The sequence below is a fragment of the Bos mutus genome, chromosome 16, assembly GCF_027580195.1.
Source record: "Bos mutus isolate GX-2022 chromosome 16, NWIPB_WYAK_1.1, whole genome shotgun sequence".
NCBI classification, from domain to species: Eukaryota; Metazoa; Chordata; class Mammalia; order Artiodactyla; family Bovidae; genus Bos; species Bos mutus.
This window is the reverse complement of record NC_091632.1, coordinates 78,694,257-78,712,497: the sequence shown is the minus strand read 5'-3', so window position 1 is coordinate 78,712,497 and position 18,241 is coordinate 78,694,257.

Sequence of the window (18,241 nt, the reverse complement as noted above, 5' to 3'; positions counted from 1 at the left end):
CATGAACCAAGAACTTCCAGATATACTAACTGTGTTTGGAAAAGGCAGAAGAACCAGAGATCAAATTTTCAACATTCCTTGGATCATAGAGAAAGCAAGGAAACTCAGGAAAACAAAACAAAACAAAACAAAAAGCACATCTACTTCTGTTTTATTGACCATGCTAAAACCTTTAACTGTATGGATCACAACAAACTGTGGAAAATTCTTAAAGAGATGGGAAGAGCAGACCATCTTACCTGTCTCCTAAGAAACCTGTATGCAGATCAAGTAGCAAGTTAGAACCTTACATGGAACAATGAACTGGTTCAAAATTGGGAAAGGAGTACATCAAGGCTGTATGTTGTCATTCTGTTTATTTAACTTTTATGCAAAGCACATCATATGAAATGCTGGACTGGATGAGTCACAAGTTGAAATCAAGATTGCCAGGAGAAATATCAACAGTTTCAGATATTCAGATGATACCACCCTAATGGCAGAAACTGAAGATGAACTAAAGAACCTCTTGACAAAGGTGAAGAGGAGAGTGGAAAACCTGGCTTAAAACTCAACATTCAAAAAACAAATATCATGGCATCCGGTCCCATCACTTCATGGCATATAATAGATCAGGGAAAAGTGGAAACAGTGGCAGGTTTTATTTTCTTGGACTTCAAGATGACTACTGAACAACAACAAGAAACTGTATTTTAGTAAATTTTCTTCAATTTTACCCTGGCTAATACGCTTGCAAATAGGAATAAGCACATATCTGTATTTGTTCAGGGGTCTGGGTGTCTCAGAGGGATCCCAAGCTGATAGCAATCTGGCATGACTTCTAGCCCCTCACACTGTTACCATTACAAGATTAGTCATTATAATATATACTCTAATATCATTGGGCAAAATATCCAAAAGATTTGATTTGTTGTAATTATCATATTTGTCCTTCATTAAAATGTAGAATTGTAAAGTATGTATTAATAAAAAGGTATTATCAAGAATGCTGAGGGATTATTTTTACTGTTTCGTTTATTCAAAGGTTCTTCATGAATAAACCACAATGTAAAATGATTAGCAGTGCATGTCTACCAGATCAACAGATTTTCTTTTGTTTATTTTTGCCTTTCTATCAAGAGTTAATAAGCAAGAACTAGGGCTTTACAAAAAGGGTCTTAACAGTCCCCACAGTTTGTATAAACTTCAGACACTTAAAAACTAATTCATCTTGGAGTACAGTTGCTTTACAATGTTATGCTAGTCTCTGCTGCACACCACAGTGAATCAGTTACATATATACACTTATTTTAGACTCTTTATTCTATATATATATATATATATATATATATAGAGTATTGACAGAGGAAGCCTGATGGATTACAGTCAATGGGGTCACAAAATGATTTGGGCACGACTGATTGACTAAGCACAGCACATAGAGTATTGAAGAGAGTCCCCTGTGTTGTAGAGTAGAGCCTTATTAGTTGTCTACTTTGTATATAACAGTGTGTAAATATAAATCCCAATCTCCCAATTTATTCCAGACACTTTTTCTTGATCTCCTTATTCTTTGACCATCTACTTTAGAAGGTGTGTGAGTTCCTTCTCTACCATGATGATCTGTGAACATTTTACAACCCAGGAATGTCTTTCTCGAGAACCTGTGAGCCCGCCTTCCTAAAAGTGATCATCTGAAAAATGGGTCCCTTTGTCCCAGTCTGTGTGGAAAGGTGGAAGCTTCATTTCCACAAGTGCCAATGACTAAGCACAGATGGGAACCTTGAGGCTGAGGGCCTGTGTTATGTTCTCATTAGCTCACTCAGTGTTTACAAATCCCCCTATCCCCAGTCACTTGTTTCAGGGGAGTTGAGTTCAGTCTTTCTCCTTGCAATAGTCTTGACCTTTATCACAATGTCTTGAATAAAGTTTTCCTTGCCTATTTAACTCTCCCAGTGCAATGTTTTTTGGGTGATCTCCAGTGCAATGTTTTTGGGAGGATCTGTGGCTCCTTTCTATTAACTAAATAGCTAAAGAAAAATCTTACTCTCAAAATCCATAATGATAGGTTTCAATTCAGTCAGTTAGTTAGGGACACAAGATGCAGTAACAGAATACCTTGGATGAGGGTGCTTATACAATAATTATTTGTTTCTCATAGTCTAAAGGTTGAGAGTCAAGGTCAGGATTCAGCAAGGTCAGGTTCTGGTGAATGTGTCTTCCTTAGATTTTGCCACCCCAACAAAGGTCCATCTAGTCAAGGCTATGGTTTTTCCAGTGGTCATGTATGGATGTGAAAGTTGGATTGTGAAGAAAGCTGAGTGCTGAAGAATTGATGCTTTTGAACTGTGGTGGTAGAGAAGACTCTTGAGAGTCCCTTGGACTGCAAGGAGATCCAATGAGTCCATTCTAAAGGAGATCAGCCCTGGGATTTCTTTGGAAGGAATGATGCTAAAGCTGAAGCTCCAGTACTTTGGCTACCTCATGCGAAGAGTTGACTCACTGGAAAAGACTCTGATACTGGGAGGGATTGTGGGCAGGAGGAAAAGGGGATGACAGAGGGTGAGATGGCTGGATGGCATCACTGACTTGATGGATGTGAGTCTGGGTGAACTCCGGGAGTTGGTGATGGACAGGCAGGCCTGGCATGGGGTAGCAAAGAGTCAGACACGACTGAGTGACTGAACTGAACTGAACTGACTGATTTATAGTTAGCCGAATTTAGTTAGGGGAAAAGTCAATGGCAACCCACTCCAAGACTTTTGCCTGGAGAATCTCTGTGATGGAGGAGCCTGGTGGGCTGCAGTCCATGGGGTCGCGAAGAGTTGGACATGACTGAGTGACTTCACTTTCACTTTTCATTTTCATGCTTTGGAGAGGAAATGGCAATTTACTCTAGTGTTCTTTCCTGGAGAATCCCAGGGATGGAGGAGTCTGATGGGCTGCCGTCTATGGGATCACACAGAGTTGGACAGGACTGACGCGACTTAGCAGCAGCAGGAGCAGCAGAATTTAGTTAGAATCTTCAAGGCTGTACATTTAACTGTGATATTCTCTAAGGTGGTTCTATTTCATTGATTTTACATAATTTATCGTGTTTAATTATTGTAAATATCCATCAACTTTAATAAACAGTTGTTGAATCAACTATAGGAAATTTTTTTAAAAAATCAGTATGTACAGTAAGTACAAATCTACTTGGCAAATTGGAGCTATATTAAAACTTAATTAATTCTTCAACACTGAAATCATTTTAGGTCACTACAGATTTAATCACAAATTCATTTAATGTTCTTTAAGTAACACTTATTGAATGTGCCCCTCTTTTCTCAGCAAACAACTGTAAGTTCATTATCTGAATTATAGACACATCATAAATCAAATCTGTTGAAATGAGTGAATCAATGATGTATCATTATTTTCACTTCCAAATGTTTTAAGCATTTTGAGAGATATAAATTACCACATGTGCTTTACAAAGTACTCAGCTCACTTTATGAATGTATCAGGATATTTCTACTTTATATCATTTGTGAGGGAAAATTTATATCATGATCCTAAAATATTAGTCCATTTTGGTGAATATCTTTAGAAATATTCAAAATTGTTTAATAGAAAAGTTTGTCTTGAAATACCTGTAGCTATTTTCATAATTAGTAAAATATTTTAAAGGAATATTTAACTCTTAATAAGAATATTAGTCATAATATCCTTCCCCCTTTTCCTTCTCACAACCAAAATAACAAAAGTATTTAAATTACTGATATTTTTGAAAATAAAATAAATATCTTCATGATATAAGTGAAAAGAACTGTAATAGAAACAGAGTCATGGGGACTTCCACTGTGGCCCAGTGGTTAAGAATCTGCCTGCCAAAGCAGTGGACACAAATTTGATCCCTGGTCTGGGAAGATCCCACATGCCACTGAGGAACTAAGCCTGTGCACCACAACTACTGGCCCAGGGCTCTAGAGCCTGCATGTTGCAACTACTCAAGCCTATGTGTTAGAGCCTGTGCTCCACAATAAGAGAGTAGCCCCCACTTAGCACAACTAGAGAGAAATGAGCACAGCAATGAAGGCCCAGTAGAGCCAAAAGTAAATAAATAAAAATTTAAAAAAACTTTTTTTTAAACACTCACAAATTGAAAACATACATGCAACATGATGAAAACGTTAATTTTTGTAAAGAGAATAATTTCAGTTCAGTTCAGTTCAGTCACTCAGTCGTGTCCAACTCTTTGCAACCCCATGAACCTCAGCACACCAGGCTTCCCTGTCCATCACCAACTGCCAGAGTCTACCCAAACCCATGTCCGTTGAGTCGGTGATGCCATCCAACCATCTCATTGTCTGTTGTCCCCTTCTCCTCCTGCCCTCAGTCTTTCCCAGCATCAGGGTCTTTTCAAATGAGTCAGCTCTTTGCATCAGGTGGCCAAAGTACTGGAGTTTCAGCTTCAGTATTTGTCCTTCCAATGAATATTCAGGACTGATTACCTTTAGGATGGACTGGTTGGATCTCCTTGCAGTCCAAGACTCTCAAGAGTCTTCTCCAACACCACAGTTCAAAAGCATCAATTCTTCCGCACCCAGCTTTCTTTATAGTCCAATACTCAAATCCACACATAACTACTGGGAAAACCATAGCCTTGACTAGACGGACCTTTGTTGGCAAAGCAGTGTCTCTACTTTTTATTATGCTGTCTAGGTTGGTTATAACTTTCCATCCAAGGACTAAGTGTCTTTTAAGTTCATGGCTGCAGTCACCATCTGCAGTGATTTTGTAGCCCCGCAAAATAGTCAGCCACTGTTTCCCCATCTATTTGCCATGAAGTGTTGGGACTGGATACCATGATCTTTGTTTTCTGAATGTTGAGCTTTAAGAAAAATTTTTAACTCTCCTATTTCACTTTCATCAAGAGGCTCTTTAGCTCTTCTTCACTTTCTGACATAAGGGTGGTGTTATCTGCATATCTGAGGTTATTGATATTTCTCCTGGCAAACTTGATTCCAGCTTGTGCTTCTTCCAGCCCAGTGTTTCTCATGATGTACTCTTCATATAAGTTAAATAAGCAGGGTGACAATATACAGTCTTGACATACTCCTTTTCCTATTTGGAACCAGTCTGTTGTTCCATGTCCAGTTCTAGCTGTTGCTTCCTGACTTGCATACTGGTTTCTTAAGAGGCAGGTCAGGTGGTCTGGTATTCCCATCTCTTTCAGAATTTTCCACAGTTTATTGTGATCCACACAAAGGCTTTGGCATAGTTAACAACGCAGAAAGAGATGTATTTCTGGAACTCTCTTGCTTTTTTGATGATCCAGCGGATGTTGGCAATTTGATCTCTTGTTCCTCTGGTTTTTCTAAATCCAGCTTGAACATCTGGAAGTTCATGGTTCTCATATTGCTGAAGCCTGGCTGGGATAGTTTTGAGCACTACTTTACTAGCCTGTGAGATGAGTGCAATTGTGTGGTAGTTTGAGCATTCTTTGTCATTGCCTTTCTTTGGGATTGGAAAGAAAACTGACCTTTTCCAGCCCTGTGGCCATTGCTGAGTTTTCCAAATTTGCTGGCATATTGATTGCAGCACTTTCACAGCATCATCTTTCAGGATTTGAAGTAGCTCACCTGGAATTCCATCACCTCCACTAGCTTTGTTCGTAGTGATGCTTCCTAAGGCCCACTTGACTTCACATTCCAGGATGTCTGGCTCTAGGTGAGTGTGAGTGATCAGACCATTGTGATTATCTGGGTCATGAAGATCTTTTTTGTACAGTTCTTCTGTGTATTCTTGCCACCTCTTCTTAATATCTTCTGCTTCTGTTAGGTCTCTACCTTTTCTGTCCTTTATTGAGCCCATCTTTGCATGAAATGTTCCCTTGGTACCTCTAATTTTCTTGAAGAGATCTCTAGTCTTTCCCATTCTATTGTTTTCCTCTATTTCTTTACGTTGATCTCTGAGGAAGGCTTTTTTTATCTCTCCTTGATAATCTTTGGAACTCTGCATTCAAATGTGTATATCTTTCCTTTTTCTACTTTGCTTTTCACTTCTTTCCTTTTCACGGCTGTTTGTAAGGCCTCTTCAGACAGCCATTTTGATTTCTTGAGAAGAATTTACAGGGCGGCTCAGAGGTTAAAGCGTCTGCCTGCAATGTGGGAGACCTGGGTTTGATCCCTGGGTCAGGAAGATCCCCTGGAGAAGGAAATGGCAACCCACTCCAGTATTCTTGCCTGGAGAATCCCATGGACGGAGGAGCCTGTGGGCTACAGTCCACGGGGTTGCAAAGAGTTGGACACGACTGAGGGACTTCACTTTCAAATAAAGAATACAAGTTTATAAGGAGATAAAGAATTCTTTGTTTATAAGGAGATTAAGTCTTAGTCTCATTTAGGGAAGTCTGGTAACTCAGGAATAGTAGAATTGCGTGGAGATTATAATGGGGTGGGGCTGGCATACAGTCAGTATTGCAAGACCTTTAGTGAGAAAGTCAGCCCAGGGGTTAGAGGTCATGTTCCTCCAAAGGGCAACCTGGAAGCCGTTCCCTGGAGACTGCAGTGAGTGTCAGACAGAGGCCTTCTCCATGTGTTATCCAGGCCCTCAGTTCTCAGGGCAGGTGGGTGAAGTGGGGGCCCAGGACAATTTGAGCACTGTGTCCCACAGAGCCCCAGAGCCCTCTCATGGGCACCCACAGTCCAGGTCCAGGCCTCAAGCCTCTCCCCAATCCTCACCTCCATGACCTATAAGCTACAGAGGTTGATACGGGAATGGTCCCCAGAGCCCTGGGCAGCTAGAGGATATGACCCTGGCTATTAAGGTAAAATTTCACCAGCTTGTGTCTCTCCATTCACGTTTCCACACTTGGTCCAGCATTGATCTGTTTTCCAGGAGGTAACAGGAGGTTAGGTTGGTGTGCAAGGATCTTACACATCATTACTTAAGGCTTACCTCTGTGGTTGTGACCTCTCTCAAAGAGGGTAATTTTTGTGAACTGGGGATTAACCCAATTGGTATTTGCTACAAGTGTGTCTCTTCAGTTTAAATGAAAAGCCTGAGGTCCGGCTGGGTCTTGGGAGCCAGGATCCCTCAGAAATGATGGTTGGGTGGGGCCTGGGACCTGGATCTGAGGCTGCTGCCAGCTGAGACCTGCCCCCTCAGCCAGGGCCGGGCAATGGCGGGAGCACCCAGATTGGGTGCTGGGTGGATGTCCTCCTGAACCCGGTAGGATAACCTGCCCGCCCAGGAGCCCCTCCTCCTGGCTTAGGCCTGGACTCCAGAGGTAGAGGGCGGTGCCTGGGACCTGACCCTTTCTTGTCAGAACTTAGAGTAGCATTTGTTTTAGTGGAGGTTTACAGGAACATGTGACCTGACCATGACCTGACCTCAAGAACAAAGACTCTGACACCAGAAGTAACCAGGGCGCTCCCTCAGCTTTCCCAGAAAAGGGCTTTGCTGAAAGCTTTTTAGGAGCTCAGGTTTTTTTGTTTGTTTGTTTGTCTTTTTGCTTTGTGTGGCCCTGCAGAAAGGCTTTCTCTGCTCCTGTTCTGGTGTTGTCTGGCCTCACTGTGTGTTAGGAACACAAACGTGTGATCAGTACCAAGATGATATGCTAATCAAGAATATAATCTCTTTTTCTTCTCAATGTGTTAGTTTTGTCGCTCCTCACCCTGAAATGTTCACTATCAACTATATTTTGGGGGGAAGGCCATTTTAGCTCATATAAATTATTTTCATAATCAGAGAAGAATGTGTGAGAATAAGATTCAATTTTTGAAATGAAATGTTTACTCTGAAAAAGCAGATTTGTCCATGGAATTGCACTTTCTGCACAGTAGCAGTTGGACTTGTGCTATGCAGAGTCCAGTTAACTCTAAGAGTCCTGTGATGAATTGTCACCAGAATGTGATAACACACATTCTGCATTCTGTACCAACTGCCACTTTGTGAGCTGAGAGGTTCACATATGGTGTCAAGTGAGAAGAGCTCACCTTCAACCTTGAGAGTCTGAAATGGGCAGCCTAAACTATTGTTCTGGATTTAGGTTCCTACTGATCCTCTGAAGGCTGGTCCTTCAAATGGGTTGGTTAACTTTTACTGATGTATCTTCCTCATTTTTTTTTTTTTTTAATTTCCATCACCCTGATTTATATACAGAGTTATAACTCTATTTTATATTTTGTTTTATTTCTTAAGTTTTATTTTTAATTCTTCTATCAGCTGGCTGCTTTAAATATCTTCCTAAATTTAGAAAAATGTACAATTTCCTAGTGCCCATTTTGTACACACTCTACCAGAAAATGGGCTTCCTTTGTAGCTCAGTCGGTAGAGTCTGACTGCAATGCAGGAGACCTGGGTTCAATTCCTGGGTAGGGAAGATCTCCTGGAGAAGGAAATTGCAACCCACTCCAGTATTCTTGCCTGGAGAATCCCATGGAGAGAGGAGCCTGAAAGGTTATAGTCTATTGGGTCGCAAGACGTGGACACAACTGAGCGACTAAGCACACCAGACAATAGATGGAAATCACTCTAGTTTACCTACAGAGTTAGAAATGTATTTTATAGTTTTGTTTGATTCCTTAATTTATGTTTTTTGATTCTTCTGTTGGATGGCTGCCTTAAATATCTTCCTAAATTTAGAAATATGTACAATTTCCCAGTGCTAGTTTTGTACACAGCCTACCAGAGAACAGATGGAAAGACCTGAAGCAGGAGAACTGTGAGGACTCCCCAGCTATAGACATTACAGGAAAAGGAAATTACAGCTTAACTCTTCTAAATGTAGCTGCCCAAATCTACAAGTACTAGCAGTGTAATTACAGAGACTTTTAAAAAGGAAAGACACTGGGATTTACTGATGGGATTTCCATGAGTAGATGTGGACAGGATCACTGTTTGGCTATTGCCAGGGCTTCCCTGGTGATTCAGACAGTAGAGAATCCGCCTCCAATGAGGAGACCTGGGTTCAACCCCTGAGTTGGGAAGATACCCTGGGGGAGGGCATGACAACCCACCCCAGTACTCTTGCCTGAATAGTCCCCATGGACAGAGGAGCCTGGTGGACTACAGTCCATGGGGTCACAAAGAGTCTGATACGACTGAGCAACTAAGCACAAACTTACATGTTCACATGTCCAGGGAGTTTGGTAATATGGGTCAGAGCTGTCGGGTTTGTAGGACAAACATTTGGTCACTGAGGGAAGGAGGGTCTGTCTGTTGATCCTCAAGGACAATCTTGGGGTGCTGTCTCCAGGATGTGTGTATAGAGATGATTTTCAAATGAATATGGGGCTCTGTTGTCTTCCACTACAAGGTCTACCTTATGATGAGGAGTTGATAGTGTCAGAATTTTAGTGAGGAAAGACTTGAGCTCCTGCCCATTTTTAGCTAATGCTTGGTCCAAGCTGCTCAAATCAGTGCTCAGATCAACTGTGAGACTTTGAGCATCACAGACTTAAGTAACCAAAGCCCAGCACAGATGGCCACCTCCCCAGTTAATGCACATTAACTGCTCATCCACACTTGGTCAATGGAAGGGAAACTAATTCTTTGTAGATCCATCACGTGGCCTTTGGTTTAGAAGGTTCTGAGCTCTGAGCCAACTTGGTGGCCAAACAGACCACTGGTCACTCAGCAAGATGACCTGAGCTTTGAGAAGGCTGCTTGTGAGATGGTTGAACATGCAAAGAGCCTGGGGAGGATGGACAGAGTTGGAATCCTGTGGTCTTTCTGAGACGTTTTGCTCAGAAGAAATGTGTGTTTTGGATCAGGAATTGAAATATAGAGACAAATGGCAGGAGGGGGATTGGAGCTCTTTTTAGACTCATACATCTTCCCCAGGGCATCACTCATTACAGAAAACTAGGAGCAGGAGAATTTGAAGAGGTTCAGCACAGGTTTCAGGGGTGCAGGCATCTGTGTACAGGGAACTATCTACAATCCTGTCCCATAGCCATCACATGGCTGCGCACTCTTGGAAAGTCACTTGATGTCTCTAAATTTTAACACCCTCTACTGTAACATATAGGTTAGATCCCCAACTGTTTCACCACTTCCTCCACAACACTGGGTGTCAGGACGTGATGATAGATACTCTCCATGAGCTGTAAAGCCTTGTTTATGTGAAAAAGCTGAAGAGTAAGTTTCCGCCCCCACTTATTGGTGCCATCAAATGCCCTCTCTGCTTTCAACCACCAGATGCACCTTATTCTTTCCATCGTTCAAGACTGAACACTTACAGAGCACTTATGAAGCACAGTCCTTTACTTTTCTATTTATTTATTTGTCTCTCTATATTTATTTATTTGTCTGCATCGGGTCTTAGTTGTGGCACGTGGGATCTTCGTTGTGTCGTGCACATCTTTCATTGCAGTGCATTGACTCTCTAGTTGTGGCATTTGGGCTCAGTAGTTGCAACATGTGGGCTTGGTTGCTCCAAGGCATGTGGGACCTTAGTTTCTTGACATGAAATCAAACCCCTGTCCCCTGCATTGTGAGATAGATTCTTACCGACTGGACTTCCAGGGAGGTCCCTCCTTTATTTTTCTAGTATTTTACCCATATTTACTTATTCTGGGCCTCATAATACTAAAATTAGGCCATATTAACATTTCTCCAACTCAACATAGGGAACTGAGGCAAAGAGGGATCCATATGTCTTTCCCAAGTACCTGTTTCTCTGGAACAGGATCTGAATCTGGTCCATCAGGCATGGTCACCATGCACTGCTGAGCTTCTAGGTCTCAGTTAAATAGAGATAGTTGCACACACAGCCAGTCTGTTGGGTGTTTTCAGTGCACATCAAACTGCTGATCTTCCTAAGTCCACCTTGGATTCAGGAGGCCCTGCTAGGCATCTGGTGAGGAAGGGGACCAGAGGACTGAATTGTGGGTCAATGATTATTAGTTCCCATGTGGTCCTCTGCCAGTAAGATGTCAACAGCTCTCTCCATTTTAATGCATTTCACAGGATTCTTTGCCCAGAAGGCAAGAAGAATCATTCCTCAGAGGTCAAGAACATCAACTACCAGCTGAGTCAAGAAGGTTCGTAGTTGGCCACGAAAATGGGTGACCCAGTTGAAGGTACTGTGGAAATTTTCTCATTAAGTTCACTCAAGAATAATTGTTGTAATATGTTCAGTCCCTTATATTTAAGAAAAAATTGAAATATTAAGCAATGTTCTTCTTTTATTTTATATTTTCAAACTGAAACAACAGGAGTAGGTACTGTTTTAACTATGGAAGGAAAGATGCCTTTAAAGTTCAATATTTGCTTTGTGTTGAAGAGTGAATATGGTCTATAGCTATGGTTTTGACATTAGCTAATTTTTTAACATTATATGTGATATGTTTCTCCATGAAGCCATGTTTCAAGAATGCTTTAAATTATTAGAACAGGACTACATTGACATAAAAAGTGTAGACAATATAGAGAATTCCTATATCCTATCACTCCAGTTTGAGCTAACATATGTTACTAACAGATAACATAAGTAAGGTACGTTTATTGTGATTAGGGAGAGAATATATTTTTAGTAATTAAATCCGTAATTCACCTAAGATTCTCACTTTGTGTTGTTACATTCAATGATACTGAAATGGAGCAGGACCATTTGCTTGTTGCCCGCCCCCCCATCCCCTTCTCCCATTGTCACTTTGCTCTGCCTGCCTTTTGCCTTTGGAAAACTTTGACCAGAGACAAGTTTAATCAGAGAAGCCATTAATACTGAAACAAAGAAAAACAATAAAAGGAGACTAAGTATAAAAATGTAGTCATTAAGCACAGTCAAGGACCTCTAGTTCTTTCTCAAGGTCTGTAGATAATATTCTAAGCCATATCCTGTGAGCTGTCTTACAGATACCAAAACACCAGGTGAGGAAGTTAACTACATGAAGACCAGACTATATCCAGGATTTGAGTTGCCACAATTCTGAGAATTGACTACAAGGAAATGGGAACAAGCACACCCCAGAACTGAAGATTAATTGCCTGAACCAACCAAGACGATGCTAGTCAGAACGATGATGACCAATTTGAAGATGATTGTGCTGTTTCTACATGTAACCTCCCCTCCCACTCTGTCTATAAAAGCTCTCACCGCCTTGTTGGGGATAGGGGGTAGGGGAGTCTGCCTGTGGACAGATGTCTGCCACCATCCCCAAACCTCCTCCATCCTCCAGTTGCCAGCATCTGAAATAAATCCAAACTTTCCTTTCTACCAACCTGGCCTGCTTATTGGCTTTTGATTGGGGAGCAGCCAGACCTCCCCACGCATACCTTTCAATAACAATATTTTAAATATGAAAAATGTTATTTATCACGATTATGGTACCATACAGGAATCTGTACACTAACGTTCATAGTGTATTCTGAGTAGTCAAGAGACAGAAATGACCCAAAGACCATTGAGTGATGAATGGATAAATTAAATATATACACAGAATGGAACACTATTCAATCACAAAAATGAATTAAGGATTGAAATATGCTACAAAATGAATGGCCCAAATAATGCAAAGATATATTATGGTTAGTGAAATAAGGCAGACACAGAACGGCAAATATTGTATGATTCCATTGCTTTAACATACATAGAATAGACAAACTCATGAAAACTGAAATTAGAAATTACAAAAATAGAAATAGAAATTATCAAAGCCAGGAGACAAGAGGGAAGGTGGGTTATGACTTAATGAATACAGATGTTATATTGGATCTGATGACAAAGATTTAGATGTAGATGATGTTGATAGGTATACAACATCATGAAAGTAGAAAATGCTATGGAACTTTTAAATTCTTACAAATTATGACAAGAATAAATACAATGTATTTTTGATCAGAGTGCTCAATTGCTAAGTTGTGTCTGACTCATGTGAGCCAATGAACGGCAGCACACCAGGCTTCCCTGTCCTTCACTATCTCCTGGAGTTTGCTCAAATTCATGTCCATTGAGTCGATGATGCCATCCAACCATTTCATTCTCTGTGCACCCCCCTTTCCTCTGCTCTCAATCTTTCCCAGCATCAGGGGCTTTTCCACTGAGTCTGCTCCTCACATCAGGTGGCCAAATTATTGAAGCTTCAGCATCAGTCTTTCCAATGAATATTCAGGGTTGACTTCCTTTAGGATTGACTGGTTTGATCTCCTTGCTGTCCAAGGGACTCTGCAGAGTCTCTTCAGCACCATTGTTCTAAGCATCAGTTCTTTGGCCCCCAGCCTTCTTTATGGTCCAAGTCTCACAACTGTACATAACTACTGAAACATAATGTGATTTTTAGTGCTTCCCTTTGTCATACTGACAATTTCAAGTTGATCAGGTGCCCCTTAGCTAGAAAACTAAAGGCTTTCTGTCTCATTCCTGAAATGTACATTTCCTTCGCTTTCTTCCACCCACCAGGAAGGTTGTCTAATAGACCTCAACCCACACATTAACTACCCACATCCATACACTCCCCCCATGTGTCCACATTAGCAAGGTCTTCGCGATCAGCATCACAGGTGTCCTGACAATTCCTCTATGTCCTCCTAGAGCTCCTTGAGGACCAGCTGGAAGAGCTATCCAGTTGAAAGTTGGAGGAAGAGGCTCTGCCCACCTCCGTGGTAAGTGTCCCTTATTTATCTGAGATAAAAGTGTTGTTTCATGTCTTTATTTTTCAGCTGAATTCAGATTAAGTTTCTCTATTCAAGACAGCTGATACAGGTTTTAATTTGGTGGATGAATGTTGCGTCTCCCAGCAGATAACTTATTCAAAAGGACATTAAAAAAAAAAAAAAAGACATCAATTAGAAACTGTGGTCCAGAGCACATTCCTCAGTAGAAAATTTTCCTTCTTGAGATAAAATGTTCTAATTGCTGGTCAAAATGGGCTTGAGAGATATTTCAGGAAAAGCTCATGCCTTTCCCACAGGCATCCTCTCTGCTTTCTTTTGGGGCTGTGGACTCAACAAATTCCCATTTGGTTTTCTGAGAGCAAAAATGAGAATGAAAGACTTGTATGCACAGATGCACAATACACAAGAGGCTGACACGCTCACACTGTTGTCTTCTCTCTGATCTCAGGTGCATGGTAGAGCAAACAAAAGCAATTTGCATGCAGGGACACCCCTCTGCTGAGGAATCTAGCTTATGAAGGTGGGGTTCTCTTGCCTGCTTTGGTTGGAGAAGAACCCTGATTCTGGGTGCCTACAGGGGGTGAGGGCTGGGATCACAGAGCAAGAGACTGATCCATCTATATGGTGGTCTTTGTGTTCACAGAGCTTCCCTGGTGGATCAGAGGTTAAAGCATCTGCCTTCAATGCGGAAGACCCAGGTTTGATCCCTGGGTTGGGAAGATCCCCTGGAGAAGGAAATGGTAACCCACTCCAGTATTCTTGCCTGGAGAATCCCAAGGACCGGGAAGCCTGATAGGCTATAGTCCATGGAGTCGCAAAGAGTTGGACACGACTGATTGACTTCACTTTCTTTCTTTTCTTTTCTGTGTTCACAGAACCCAGGGAAACTATGGGCAGATTAACAGTTGACTTTTGGCCCAGGCATTAGTATGAAAGTCACCATGAGACCTACATCCTTCTGTCAACTTACAGAGAGTAGTGTAGCTTCATGTAGACAATTCATGCCTCATTCATCAGTGCACATGTCATTGCATATACAAATAAGAATGGGGAAAATGTGTTATTGTATTTGGTAACATTATCTTTCAAGTGATCAATTCCTGCAGCACACACCCAAGGGACAGTGGTAACAAAGAACTCAAAATTAAACTTGATTGTTAGCCTGGTGGACATGACTCTTACTGAAAATCTCCTACCCGGATTACGGACAGTCAGTGCTTACTCTGTGATTTCTATAAGTAAATGTCTGACTAAACGTATGATCCTTGTGAGTATGGAGAGACACTGACTCTGTGGACATGCACAGCCTGTATAAAAAATGAATATTGATAGAAAAATATGATATTATTGATAGTGGCTGTATTTAAATAGTAAGAATTCAGTATTACCAGATCTTGTATATTTGATTTTCTTTAAGACAAATGATTAGTGAATAAATATAATAGCATACTTTACCCAGGATTGAATTCTGTCCTCTAACAGAGTTTACTTTTAATCAAGAACAAAGTCTCATAGAAAGCATGATAAGTAGAGTAGCAGCAACTGTGGATCCTGGAGGAAGAGTGATCTGGGAAAAATCAAGAGACTGTGGCAATTTATTCGGAACTCAAAATAAGCAGGAGGACTCATGGGTCTCTTTTACTGAACAGTATCATGTGTTTTAGAGTTTTCCTTTTTTTTTTTTTTTTGATTGAATATTTCCTTTTGATTAGGTTCCTCTTAGCTAGAAAGCCAAAGCTCTGTTTTCATCTCCTTCCTCCTCTACTATCCTTCCTCCTCTAAAGAGGATGGATGAACGCAAGTTCAGCCCATGCTTACTAAACTTTCACATCCAAACACACTACCCATGTCCACACAAAGAGAAAGCCCCCTGAATGGTTCCCAAGCAGCCTCACCAGTGTTCAAACAGCCACTCTAGGTTTCACTTAGGACCTGCCAATCAACCCAACTAGTGACAGGACAGAAGAGACAGTGTTTCTCCAAGGCAAGCTGTTTTTTGTTTTCAAAACGTAGATTTAGTTTATGATTATTTGAGGGTGTTCATTCCGTATATAGATGATTCCCTTGGTTGGGATAATGTGGAGTGAGACGCTTATTACCAACTCATGATGCCTCAGTTCACAGTATATTAGAATTGTTAGCATCTACTACTATCTGTACAGAGTTCTCTCTCCTGCAGCAGCTTGTCCTCTAGGAAAGGAATTCGGTAATTTCCAACCCAAATGGATTGGAAGTTCCATCCTCCAGGCACAGGTCTTGCCTTTCATCCTGAGTATGTGTGCAGTGATCTTGCTGGGTTCCCTGGACTCCACATTGCTCCTCATCAGGTTTCCCACTGTCCCCAAATGAACCGAAGACTGTGCCACCATGTGATTTTATCCTCAAAGTGTCTTCTCTTCTGTATTTGGCCCTTTCTGCATGTGAAAGCAATATGTATTCTAAAATCTTTCACTTGGGCAGGAAAAGCTTTGTAGATGAGAAGGTTGAGGCTTTCTCCATGATTTTAGTGTAGAGGGCAAATTGATTTCAAATTCCTGCTGGGAATGAGTGTAGGAGCCCTGGTAATAGAAAGTAATTTATAAATAGAGTAATACGGCTGATTACTGTGGTTCCAGGAAGAAGCTGCATTATGGTTAATAGTGTATGTTTCGGTCCATGGGAGTGGGTGTGTCTTTATGTGTAATGTATAGTGTGATTTGTTTGTGTGTGCGAATATTTTTATGTTGTGGTTTCCTTGATGTTTGTCACCCTAAACATCACTCTTACTGGTGTCAACTTCCCCACATAAATTCCCATCACCACTGAATAAGTATGCATATAAAATGAAAGTATACGCATTCACTGTTTGCATTGATTTTATACTGAAGTGAACATCCTTTAACCTGGAAGACAAATTTCATCACTACCCAAGAAAATGTTTACAGGAATCTTTTTAACTTATTTAATTTTTTGACTGACTGTGCTGGATCTTCTTTGCTGTGCAAGCTTTTCTCAACTTGTGGAGAGTGAGGCCTACTCTCTAGTGGTGCACAGCCTTCTTACTGTGGAGGCTTCTTTGTTGCAGACAATGGGTTCCAGGGCTCTAGGACTGCAGTAGTTTGACATGTGTGCTCAGCAGTTGCAGCTTCTGGGTTCTAGAGCATAGGCTCAGTAGTTGTGGTGCATTGGTTTAGTTGCTCTGTGGCAAATGGAATCTTTCTAGACCAGGGATCGAGCCTGTATCTCTTGCATTGGCAGGTAGATTCTTACCACTGAGGCACCAGGGAAGCCCTACAGGATTCTTAATGAATTTCATTAAGAAACTGCATTTCAAAATCCCCCTCACTGGGTCAACCACACCTTCATTTAATAGTAAATCTCATCTCTTAGTGGTCTTATGGCATTTTGATTGGGCATGATTCATCACTCTGCCATGTGCCTTATTCACAATCTTTCCTTTTAGAGCCTCTGAATGAATCCTCCCCCCTCACCTCAGGTTCTTAGTACTGGAGAGGCTCCTTCCTTCTGCAGGGAGCCCCTGGTAGTATCCACATGCCACACCCTTTTCTCAAGGAACCTGAGAAAATAGAAGCCTTCACAAATAGATGGAGGAACTTCAGCCCAGTTCTGCCTCTTAAGCTTTCAAGCGTCCAGTCAGCCCTGCTAACTCCATGCACTGTGTTGTTCAGCAGGTCTCTAGAACTTTTCCATCTTGAAACTAAAATTGTATAAACACTGAACAGACACTCCCTGTGTTACCTCCTCCCAGCTCTTTGAACCACCCTTCTACTCTCTGCTTCTCTGAATTTTCCTTTAGATACCTCAGGTAAATGGAATCATGAAATATGTGTCCTCCTTTGACTGGCTTATTTCACTCTTACCAGTGTCCTCCAGTTTTATTCATATTGCTGCAAATGACAGGATTTCCTTCCTTACAAAACACAGAGTCACATTCCAGTGTATTTATACACCACACTTTCTTCATTGATTCATCTGCTTTGGGTACAGGGCAGTTTTTCTCTCTTTGTTGTTGTGTATAATGCGGCAATGGACATGAGATTGTATATATTTCTTGGACATTGTAGTTTTATCTACTTTGGATATGAACTGAAAAGAATGGTTCCTTGATCTTATGATAATTCTGTTAATAATATCTTGAGGGACTTTGAAATTGTTCTATAATGGCTATGCCATTTTAATTCCATAATGGCTATGCCATTCCTATGAACCAGGTACAGAAGTTCCACTTCTCCAAATCCTTGCCAATATCTGGGTGTTTTTTCTTCCTCTTTTTTTTTTTTTAAACAATACACATCCTTAAATGTGATATTTCCTTTTGACTTGGTTTCCATTTCACTGATACTTAGTGATGTTGACTACTTTTCCTATATATATTGATCACTTCTCTGTCTTCTATGAAGAAATGTCTATTGAAGCTTTATACACATTTTTTAAACTCAGTTATTTGCCTGCTGTTGTTTTGAAGTTGAGTTGTACTCACTTCTTATATATTCTGGATATTGGTCCCTTATTCAGATACAAAGTTTGCAGATATTTCCTCTCATTCTACAAGTTACCTTTTTTTTTTTTTTCCTGTTGATTGTTGAGGAGACTGTTCTTTCTTCACTTGGTAATTTTAGGACCTTGGCAAAGATCATTTGGCTACACATGTGTC